The following is a 10,746-nucleotide window of genomic DNA, read 5'->3' on the forward strand; positions in this document are numbered from 1 at the left end:
ACAAGGGACACAAGAGTTTATACTGGTTCGGGCCACCGATGTGGTGTAATACCCTACTCCAGTGTCGTGTGGTGGATTGCCTTGTAGGCTGAGGATGAACAATTACAAGGGAAGAACTGCCTCCTGAGGAGAGGTGTTCTTAAGCTCAGTGAGCTGGTGTGTATGAGGGTGGAATGGATCCGATCCCAGCTCCCCGATCCCCGCTCTCCCCTCCTATGGTGGAGGCTAGTCCTATTTATAGAGGCCCTGATCCTCTTCCCAAATATTAGGCGGGAAGGGATCCCACAACGGCCAATTCGAAGGGGGACAGCTAGTACAAGCTATCCTGACAAAAGGTGGTCTTCGCCCGCCAAAGGCTCTGGTGGTGATGCCGTCGTGGGCTCCGTGATGACCTCAATCCTGCCGTCCTACTGGTCTTGGTCTTGTTGCACCGATATGGAAACCTTTGCCTGATGCCTCGGGACTCCTCTGTAACGCCCACGATGCGACTATATCTACCACGTGTCGAGGCATGACTTAGAGGCATAACCGCATGGTGGTTTAGTCACAAGTGGGTCAATCTTCACACAATCCCATGTACTGAATAAGAAAGGGATAAAGAGTTGGCTTACAATCGCCACTTCACACAAATAACAAGTTAAACATACATCATCCAAAGTATAGGCAAAGGTCCAACTACGGAACCAAAATAAAGGAAGACAACCCCAAATGCTAGATCCCCGATCGTCCCAACTGGGCTCCACTACTGATCAATAGGAAACAAAAAAACAACAATCAAGGTCTTCATCGAGCTCCCACTTGAGCTGGGTTGCGTCACCTGCACTGGTATCATCGGCACCTACAACTATTTGGAAGTATCTGTGAATCATGAGGACTCATCAATCTCACACCCGCGAGATCAAGATTATTTAAGCCGTTGTTTGGTTTCGTTTCCTATTGATCAGTAGTGGAGCCCAATTGGGACGATCGGGGATCTCGCATTTGGGGTTGTCTTCCTTTATTTTGGTTCCGTAGTCGGACCTTTGGCTGTACTCTGGATGATGTATGTTTAACTTTTTATTTGTGTGAAGTGGAGATTGTAAGCCAACTCTTTATCCCTTTCTTATTCAGTACGTGGGATTGTGTGAAGATTACCCCACTTGCAACTAAACCACCATGCGGTTATGCCTCTAAGTCGTGCCTCGGCACGTGGGAGATATAGCCGCATTGTGGGTGTTACAAGTTGGTAATTAGAGCCATCCCCGACTTAGGAGCCCCCTGCTTGATCTAATCGTTGACGTTGTTGAGTCTAGAACAAAATGTTTTGAGTCTTAGGATTATATATATCGGAGAGTAGGATTCTTTTTACTCCTCAGTCCCTTCGTCGCTCTGGTGAGGCCTCCGGACGTAGAAGTTTTGACTCTCCTCGCCTTAAATTTCATGATTTTTTTTAGGATCACGCGGGTATCTTGGAATCATTCCGATAGTCTTCTGACGAGAACATTGTTCTTGGTGCCTCCTGAAATTTAGGGGTTGTGGCAGTGTCCAGGGGAGTTGAGCTCCGAGATGTTGTCGTCACAATTTTATCGTTGCAGTTCTGGAATACCTGAGTTCGCCGACATCGAAAATCTCTTTTATGCAGTTGTTGGTGAGATAACCTCGATGCCACCCGGTACTGGGGCGGGAGTTCGGGAGTATTGCCATAACTCGTATAACGGATGCTTTTTGAAGGTTGAGGTACACGATTTCCGAAGGTTTCTTGGTTATGTGTTGAAGGATGGATACAGCTGGATGTAGGAATTGTTAGTTTGGGTGAGATATTATGCTTCCCCTGTATCCCCAACACCTGATTGCATAACCAGAAAGTTTCGGGAGTTTATAAGTGGGAATTCAAGTAGTTCCTAGAATATCTTTCCAACAGACACATGATACGATATGGGATCTATCATATGTTTGTTCCGGTTTATTTTGCAAGCCAATCCTTTGTTTTGTTTTGTTTTGAGTTCTGGTATTTGAGTTGCTTCGGAGGCAAATGTTGATTCCATACCTTTTCCTAAGCGGTGTTCTCATATTTCTATGGGAGTACTGACCCTTTTCGATCATTGAGATGGTCACGCCAATTCTTTTTCAACCGATGTGCTTATTTTCAAGTGGATCCGATCATTTCAACATTCGTCTGATCAATTCTCAGTTCTTTGCAATGGTGTTTGCTTCATCCGTCCCAAGTTGCATTTGTTTTCCCGCCCTCCCACCCTTTTTCTTCAACGACTCAGATTTCTTATTCAAGTATCCTTTTATTGATGGGAAGTCTCTCCATTCTTTTCCGTCAACGTTCTTATCCCGTGATTCTCAGGAAGATACTAACGGAGCTTCAAGTTTATTATTCTTCATTATTTTTCTTCTCCGGCGGATTCAATTCAAGTTTTCGGTGTTGATCATATCCTTTTCCTCGTTTCAAATGTTTTCTCATGCCGGTGCACCTCTTAATCATCCACTTCTTGCCATTCATTTGTTCTGGAGTATTGAAGATATCTCAGAAAAATCACGTTTCAATTCTCAATCCGTTCAGGTTATTTCAAGGTTCTTAAATCATTCAAGCCATTGAATTCAACCGGTGCAATCTTTCTTTTAAATCATTCTATGGTGTTTTCTTTTGAGTGGGACCTAACCCGCGGGTCTTTTTCCAGGATCTTACCTGACTCTTCTAATTCTTTCCGGAGTTATTCTCAAATTCATTGCAAAGTTTGACATAAGAATGAATTATCATCAGTCTTATGCCTTTCTCCAAGATCTTTCAAATTCTTTCCATCGTTGGTTCAACCTTTCTATTATTCATTCCGGAGTGCCTCAACAATTCGTGGTGGTGTTTCTCATCGTCATTCTCTGCATTTGAAGACCAAGGAAGAGTTCCTCTTAAATCCTCACCCGTTCTTCCAAAGATTCATGGTACTAGCTTCATGCCATCTCCTCATAATTGGTTTTGATTGTGACAATTCTTTTCACCCATCCGGATCAATTCAAGAGTCTTTTCAGTTTGATTCTCCAAAGACCATCATTGTGGGTTTATTCATTCTTAGCTTTCAGCTCTCATTCTCCAAATCTTACTGATGCATCGCTCAAGTTTTCTCTAGTCAGTTAATGATCTCTCCGTTCTCATGTATCTAAATCCCCTCAAGTATCTTCTTTCGTTTTCCAATTCTTCCCGGCGAATTGTGCCTTTGCTACTTTCATTTTCAATTCTTACGGCGGTTCATTCAAGATTCCTCTTCCTTTGTTACCGTATCAATTCATTCGTTCTTCCCAAATCCTACCGGTGGTTTATTGAAGACCTTCCTAAGTTGCGCTATATCTCTCTTCAATCCTTTTTCAACGAGAATAAGTAGTATGCCAAATCCATTGCTTGTCATCAATCTAAATTGGTGAAGGATACGCATAACGTAATTCTTGTTATTGTTTCATCCAAGTGATCTAGTTTCTTCTTTTCAGAGTTGTTCATCTTTGTTTTTGGAGTTCGAAGTTTTCTTGGTTATATCATCGCGAAGCTCCATCTAATTGTTGCAAGGCTACTCACAAAGTTCTTTTCAACTTTGTTTTCGTTTGATCATTCTTTTATTACCGGAGTTCTTCACGGAGGCTATACATGGTGGTTCGTCAAGGATTGTTTTCATTCTTCAATTGTTGCAAGATTTATCTTAAAGTTATGATCCGCCAAGACATACTGTAAATTAAATATGGTGCTCAACACATGTTTGTTTTGAGGAGTTCAAGCCTTGTTCATCTTGCATTCCAAAGTGCAATTCTTTCTATCTAATCTATTGAGGTGGTGTTATATCATTCTTGATAATTTTCCCTTTGTGTCTCACGATTCACAAGTTGTCAGGAATGAGATATTTAAATCCATATTTTTCTCTTCGTTCACGAGATCTTTTCAATCCATCAATCTATTCATTGGAGCTATATTGGGTTATATTTCACCTAAAGCTTTCCCTAAGTATTGTTGCTATTTATGGTGCTTATAAATGACCCAAGTTCTTCATTATCCTCCCAATGAAATAAGTTTCTCGTTTCCTTGTTCATGTCAATCCAATCTATCATTTCTGTTAGTGGCAGAGTTTCACCTCATAATTTTGAGTAGTTTCCCATAAGCCCACTACAAGCTTATTCGTTTCGTTGTTGGGTTTTTCCAACAACTCCGTTATAACCTTCTTGGAAGGGTGCTTTCCAAGCTCATTTGTGGCAGAAGTTGGCATTTTCTTCTCCATTCTTATTCCAGTGATCGATCTTCTATTCTTTCTCCCGGAGGCTTTATGATGTTTCTCTTTTCACTCATCATCTCGAATTGTGAGGACAGTGTTCATTTCATGCTTATCCATTTAACCGGAATGTTGTGTCCTCTGCTCAAGTTCTTTTCGCCTTATCAAGTCTTGCATCACTTTTCAACCGGAGTGCTGTCCGAATTTGTTCTTGTAAGTCTTTTCTAACGGAGTGTTTTCAACTTCGTTCATCTCCGTTGTATTCTTTTCTCAAAATTGTTTAACCTCTCAAGGTTCTTTGGTTTCACTCGTTTGTCAAAGAAGCAACTTTGTTTTACCTCTTCATCTTCCGTTTTCTCTCCGGTGCCATCCTAGATCTCGGGACGAGATCCTCTCGTAGTGGTGGAGTGTTGTGACGCCCCAAGACCGACGCTTCAGATGCCTTCAATGTTTTCCGAGTTTCGTCGGGTGATTTGTTTTTTCTGTTGCATTCATCTTTGCATCATGTGCGTTGCATCATGTCATCATGCCATCATGCCATTTCATTTTTTTAAAACTCAACTAAATAAATTGCATAGATCTTTCGATCTATTTAAATCTAGGGAACTCACATGGTGGTTTCTCTTTAAAACATACCCTCCCAATATTTAGGGAGCTATTATAAAAATATTCCATTTATTTGGGAATTAACGGCAACCCACTTGCAATTAAAGTTCCTTCCTTTTTCAAATATTTTAAACCCTTGATCTTTCTCCGACACCCCCAATCCAAGTTGTGGAACATTGAATTATTTCAGAGTGGCCATGTGTTATTTTTTCCCAACTCTTTCGGTAATTATTTGGACCTCCAAGACATTCCTTTCCCTCTTTTCTTTCCTGTTTCGAGAGAATGGAAAAATCCTCAGACACTGCAGGCCAACCCATCTCTGCTGGTTCCCAATTCTTCCAGCCCAGCAGGCCATGAGGCCCAACCTGCTCCACCTTCCTAGGCCCATTGCACCTAAGGGCCATTTGGATCCCTAAACCTAGCCTCGACCCCCTCCACTCGTTCTCTCTCCCTCTCGTTCTGTGCCCCGCCACCACCCGCACGAGAGGCGGAGGCGTGGTCTTGATCCCCTCCTCTCGAACCTGCCAGCTCCTCCCTTCTCATCGCATGACGCCCGCGCTGGCGACCCTGCAGGTCGCTGCCCCGCACCATCTCCTCTCGCTCGCTCCCTCATCCTGCGCCACTGGAGCCCAGCAGGTCGACGACCGCTCCTCCCTCTCCTTCGTGTCCGTCCCCGGTCAAGCATCTCCGCCGGAGCACGCCCGCTGAACTTCGTCGCGCCCCTCGTCGGCCCTCCTCCATGCCGTTGCCTCTCCAGGACGCTGCACCTTGCCTCCCGCTGTCGGATTTCGGGTTCCGGCAGACCCTTGAGGTTCGAACACTGGGGTGCGCGCGGAGATCTCTCCCCTACCTATCTACGTCCAATCTCCTCGCGTGATCTAAGCTGGAAACAACGAACAACACAAGGGACACGAGGTTTATACTGGCTCGGGCCACCGTTGTGGTGTAATACCCTACTCCAGTGTGTGGTGGGGTGGATTACCTCAGGGGCTAATGATGAATAGTACAAGGGAAGAACAGCCTCGCGAGAGGTGTTATTGAGCTGGTGCGATGAACTGCTTGGATGAGTTCAATCACCTCCCTCTCTATCTGCTAGGGCTCTATCATATCACTAGATGTCTAGGTGTGTCGATCCCCCCTACTCTGTGGTGGCTAGCTCTATTTATAGAGGCCCTGGGCCTCTCCCCAAATAATAAGCGGGAAGGGCGCCAACAATTGGCCATTTTGAAGGGGAACATCTAGTACAAGTTATCTAGACCAAAGGTGGTCTTCGGCTGCCAAAAGCACTGGTGGTGACGCCGTCTTGGGCTCCACAGTGACCTCCGTCCTGCCGCTCTGTTGGTCTTCGTCTCATTGCACCGGAATGGTAACCTTTGCCTGATGCCTTGGCCTGTGCTTGCCCCCTTTGCACCAAAGGGGAAACAAGGACACTGCGCAGGCCGGCGCCCGCCTAGAGCCCGCCTGGTCTCGATAGTCATGGCTTGCGTCATGGGCTCCTCGCAAGGTATCCCTGCCTTGATCTCTCCGCCTCCTCGCGAGCCTGCCTAATGAGGCTACTTCTGAGGAAGCTTTCTGTCGTCCGCCCCGCGAGGCTTGGCCCCTCGCGAGGGTCTTGAGCTTGAGCTGATGAAGATGGGCCGCGCTGGGCCCCCACTTGAGCCACGCTGCCGGCCGCAGGCAGGCAAGTCTAGGGACCCCCGTTCCCAGAACACGACAGTAGCCCCCGGGCCAAAGGCGCGCTCGGGCTTGGCCTAGCAGGGAAGTGAAGAGGCAAGCCCGAAGCGCCGTGGGCCCCAATAGCCTGCGGCCTTGGGCGCCGTGTGGCGATTGATTGGACGTGGGCGTCTGCGCTTGCCCACGATGGCTCGGCGACCGCACGACTTGACATGTCCCTGCATGTAGAGAAATCGGTCATGATTACCCGCGATCGTGGTGCTCGGCGGTTGGCCTCCTCCGGCAATAAGTACGGGGTTGCGCGAGCCCCTTCAGTCCATCCCTTGCTGGTGCTCCTTTCCTTCTTCTTCCTTAGCTACTCACCGTTCCCATGGCTCCAAAGAGATTCTCGGCCGCGGAGAAAGGAAAGGCCCGCCAGGCAGGGCCTGACACCCCCCCGACCAAGCGCGGCCGAGGCCGCCCTCGCAAGTATTCCACGGTCCCCGTAGTGGCCTCCTGCGGCCATGGAGGCGGTTCCCTGCGCGGTGGTGAGCGCCCGGCCGCTGACGGGGGGCACGCCGTGGCTGCGCGCCCCTCTAGGCCACGCTTTCGCTCTACAGAGGTGCTGCCGGAGTTCGTCGTGTGGTCAGTGGACCCAACCAGCACCCGGCTCCAGCTCCCCCGTTTCTTCATAGGTGATCTGCCAGCCAGTGCCCGGTGCGGCTTCTGGCTCCACGCAGACGGCTGCTGCAGTAGGGCCTCCTGGGCTTCGCTGGAGGTCTCCGTTTCTGGGAATGAGGCCCTGACCCGCGGCTGGCAAACGTTTTCCCGCGCGCGCGGCCTGGGCCGGTGTTGCACCCTGCACTTCAAGTTCAATGGTGACGCCACCCTCTACGTCAGGGTGTTCGGGGAAGACGATCGTCGTGCCGGGTGCTGCCCCAAAGACGACGACCGCGGCCGCCTGCCCAGCCCTGATACTGACCAGGATGAAGACGGCGACAGGCGTACAGGCGGCGGTGCTCGGGGTTCGCTGAGCTTCGGTGACTCCCTCTCAGGCAGCAGCTCCTCCAGCGGTGGCCGCGACCAGCCCCCGCGCCGTCACGCCCGCCTGGGTGAAGGTAGCGGGTCAGCCCCCCGTCGGGCCCCGGCGAAGAGAGAGGAGGGATCCGCCTGAGCCCCAGGAGCAGCTCGAACCTTCGCTGTGGGTTGGTGGAGGGCGAATCACGCCCATTTTGTTTTCCTTCTTTTCCTGCGCGGAAAATAGAAGGTAGTATAGGGCCCCGCGGGGGCGTGTTAGAACTGCTGCTGTTAACCATCGTGCTGCTTCCGCTATTTCTGCGCTGTGTTCCCGCGCCGTGCACCCATGTGCGGGAATTATTTTAGCTAGGTGGGGCTTGACGCGGTCCTCGCCTCCCGAGGCCGTGGCCTCTCCGTGCGCTTTGTGCCCTGCAAGGATCAGTAGGAGGGGTAACTTTCAGTCTTGGTTGCGGGGGCGATCGGCCCAGGTCCTGCGCTCGTGTCGCGATGCCCGTGAGGCACGGACTGGGAGGGGTGCTCCCGCAGAGGGCTTGGACAGGAAAGCTCCAAACGATCGGGGCAGAAAACACTCGCGAGGGCGCCCGTGAACCTCCCTCGCGAGACTTGTGCGAGAGAAAATGAGGCAAGCGAGCAAAAAAGATAAAGAGTCACAAGCCAGGAACGTCAACAGCTTCAATAAAACAAGCCAACTGTAGAAAACAAATTAAAAATCCGCGTCCGGCACCTATTCTAGTCTTCGGCGTCTTCTCACCAGTGCGGAGCTAAGTACTGCCACTGGGCGTGGGCGGGAGCCCCCGAGGCCCGAAGGCGGCACTCCGGAGACTCCGGGGCGTGTACAGCCCCACTCATTATTACGTGAGAGTGTCACGGGCGGCGAGCTTCACAGGCATTGGCCTTCTTCATAGGCATCGGGCCTTTCCCAAAATGCGGCAGCTTCATAGGCATTTGCCTTCTTCACAGGCACCGGACCTTTCCCAAAACACAGCAGCTTCACAGGCATTTGCCTTCTTCACAGGCACCGGGCCTTTCCCAAAACATGGCAGCTTCACAGGCATTTGCCTTCTTCACAGGCACCGGGCCTTTCCCAAAACACGGCAGCTTCACAGGCATTTGCCTTCTTCACAGGCACCGGGCCTTTCCTAGGTGCTAGGCCTCGCTCAGGGCTAGAACCTCCGGAGATGTCGAATGTTCCACGCGTTCTGGATGGGTACCCCCTCTGTGGTCTCCAAGCGCGCGGAGCCAGGCCTCGAGACATGAACAACCTTGAATGGGCCCTCCCACATGGGAGAGAGCTTGTGCAGCCCCTCCCTGGAGAGAACCCGTCTGAGTACGAGATCCCCTACCTCAAGAGTTCTAGGGTGGATGTTGCGGCAGTGGTATCATCGTAGCGCCTGTTGATACCTTGCCGCTCGTAGCGCAGCTTCTCGGCGGCGTTCCTCCCCCAGCACGAGATCCATCCCTCGCATGGCGTCCTGCTGCATCTCGTCGAATGCCAGGACCCGTGAGGAGCGACGTCTGACCTCGTGAGGGAGAACAGACTTTGCTCCGTAGACGACGAAGAACGGGGTCTCGCCAGTCGGCTTGGTCGCAGTTGTGCGGATTGACCACATCACGGACTGGAGCTCGTCGTACCAGCCCCTGCCATAGGCCTCCAGCTTCTTCTTAAAGGTCCTGGCTTTGAGGCCCCTCAGGACCTCCGTGTGGCTCGCTCGGCCTGGCCGTTGCTCCGGGGGGGTGCTACCGAAGCGTAGCATATCTGTGTTCCAAGGTTAGCACAGTATGTTTTGAAGAGATTACTGGTGAATTGCGAACCATTATCGGTGATGATGCAGTTGGGCACCCCAAATCGGCTCACGAGGCCCTTGATGAACTTGACCACAGAGCCTGCCGGGATTGTGCAGACGGCTTCCACCTCAGCCCACTTGGTGAACTTGTCCACATCGACATAGAGGTAGCGATAGCCCCCTCGCGCCCGAGGAAATGGGCCCAGAATGTCCAGCCCCCAAACTGCGAACGACCATGAGAGGGGTATAGTCTGTAGACCCCCCGCAGGCTGATGGATCTGCTTAGCGTGAAACTGGCAGGCCTCGCAAGCCTTCACCAGCTCAACGGCGTTGACGAGCGCCGTGGGCCAGTAGAATCCGCTACGGAACGCCTTGCGGATGAGGGTTCGTGACGACAAGTGGTCCCCGCAGTCTCCGCCGTGTATGTCCGCCAATAGCTCCTTCCCTTGCTCTCGGGAGATGCAACATAGGGACACGTCATTCGGTCGCCTCCTGTAGAGCTCTCCATCCTTGATGCAATAAGCTGTGGCCTGCCACGGCACATGATCCGCTTCCTCCTCGTTCTCTGGCAGAGTCCCTTGCATCAGGTAGTTCTTGAGCTCCGGGATCCAACACCCTTCCTGAGGCCCTAACGCCAGGAGCAGACGTACCCCTGAGGCCGGGCTGCAGACCGGGGCTCCTGAGGCAGGCGGCTGAGGGAGCTCCTCCCTTGGTTGCGCCGTGCTCGATAGTGACGGCACCACCGAGGGTTTGAAGAGCCGCTCCTCGAAGACGCCAGGCTCCTGAGGCAGCCGCCGAGATGCCCTCTTAGCAATGTCATCAGCTTCCTGATTGGTGCCCCGGGGCACGTGTTGCAACTCCAGCCCCTAGAACTGCTTCTCCATCTTGCGAACCTCAGCGAGGTAGGCTTCCATGTGCTCATCCTTTAGCTTGTATATCTTGTTGGAGAAGTTGACAAGGAGCTGCGAATCGCCATTTATGATGAGGCACTTTACCCCTAAGGCAATTGCGGCCTTCAAGCCTGCTATTAGGCCTTCGTACTCCGCTATGTTGTTGGAGACCTTTTGTCCGTGCTGGAAGCAGAGTTGTACGGCGTAGTAGAGTTTGTCCTGGGTAGGGGATACGAGCACTACGCCAGCTCCCGCACTGTGTCGGGAGAACGCCCCATCGAAGTACATGACCCAGTCGTCCGGTGCTTCACTTCCTAGGAAAAGTGATCGGTCTTCGCCTGCCTCGAGACCCGGCGCTTCTGCCCATTCTGCCATGAAATCCGCAAGTGCGGCTCCCTTGATGACTCTGGTTGTACTGAATTCTAGCTGAAATGCCTGTAGTTCAATGTTCCATTCGGCGACCCTCCCAGCTGAGTTGGGGCTCCTGAGTACTCTTTCCAAGGGGTATGCTGAGACGACTTTGATGGGATGGCCTTGGAAGTA

The sequence above is a fragment of the Triticum urartu genome, chromosome 1A (genome assembly GCF_056163025.1).
Source record: "Triticum urartu cultivar PI428250 chromosome 1A, HENAU_Tu73, whole genome shotgun sequence".
Taxonomy (NCBI): domain Eukaryota; kingdom Viridiplantae; phylum Streptophyta; class Magnoliopsida; order Poales; family Poaceae; genus Triticum; species Triticum urartu.